At 43.5% G+C, this 1,035-nt stretch overlaps 1 non-coding gene across 1 annotated transcript; it reads right to left on the bottom strand.

The window, feature by feature from the left end:
* Positions 1–463: 463 nt before the first annotated feature.
* LOC113000065 (small nucleolar RNA R71) lies at positions 464–570 on the bottom strand. Its single transcript, XR_003265337.1, has one exon. It is a non-coding gene; the product is annotated as a small nucleolar RNA R71 (small nucleolar RNA).
* Between the last annotated feature and the right edge of the window lie 465 nt (positions 571–1,035).

Raw genomic sequence — 1,035 nt, 5'->3', positions numbered from 1 at the left:
CCAAAGGTTGCATGTCAACAAGTAATAATCCCCGGATGAAATTAGGGTATGACATGAGCATTATAGTTTTGAACATTCTGAGAACATGGCACAACCTCCACCCCGTGAGAGGACTCTAAGGGAAATGGCTGCACCAGATTTCACCTACAAAAGCTTGTGCATCCAATACCCTGATGAGGAAGTTCCATATGTTCTTAAAACTTAACTGACCCATTTGCTTCCAAAGTTTCATGGCCTTGCAGGTGAAGACCCGCACAAACATCTAAAAGAATTCCATATTGTCTGCTCCACCATGAAGCCACCAGATGTTCAGGAGGATCACATATTTGTGAAGGCCTTTCCTCATTCTTTAGAGGGAGTGGCAAAGGACTGGCTATATTACCTTGCTCCAAGGTCCATCACTAGCTGGGATGACCTCAAGAGAGTATTCTTAGAAAAAAATTTCCCTGCTTCCAGGACCACGACCATCAGAAAAGATATTTCAGGCATTAGACAACTCAGTGGAGAGAGCTTATATGAATATTGGGAGAGATTTAAGAAATTATGTGCCAGTTTCCCTCACCTCCAAATTTCTGAGCAGCTTCTCATCCAATATTTTTATGAAGGACTCAGCAACATGGAGAGAAGTATGATAGATGCTGCCAGTGGTGGAGCCCTTCGAGACATGACCCCTGCTGAAGCCAGAAATTTAATTGAGAAGACAGCTTCAAACTCCCAGCAATTTAGTGCCAGAAGTGATGCTATTGTCATTAGAGGAGTGCATAAAGTAGCCACAAATTCATCTTCATCAGCTGAGACTAAAAAGCTTAAAGGTAAACTAGATGCCTTGGTTAACCTGGTAACCCAACTGGCCATGAATCAAAAATCTGCACCTGTCGCCAGACTCTGTGGTTTATGCTCCTCTGTCGACCACCACACAGACCTTTGCCCTTCTGTGCAACAATCTGAAGCAATTGAACATCCTGAAGCTTATGCTGCAAACATCTACAACAGACCTCCTCAACCTCAACAGCAAAACCAGCCACAGCAGAATAA

The sequence above is a fragment of the Glycine max genome, chromosome 17 (assembly GCF_000004515.6).
Source record: "Glycine max cultivar Williams 82 chromosome 17, Glycine_max_v4.0, whole genome shotgun sequence".
In the NCBI taxonomy this organism is placed as follows: Eukaryota; Viridiplantae; Streptophyta; class Magnoliopsida; order Fabales; family Fabaceae; genus Glycine; species Glycine max.
The sequence above is the reverse complement of the archived record's forward strand: the minus strand, read 5'-3'. Positions and strand labels throughout refer to the sequence as shown.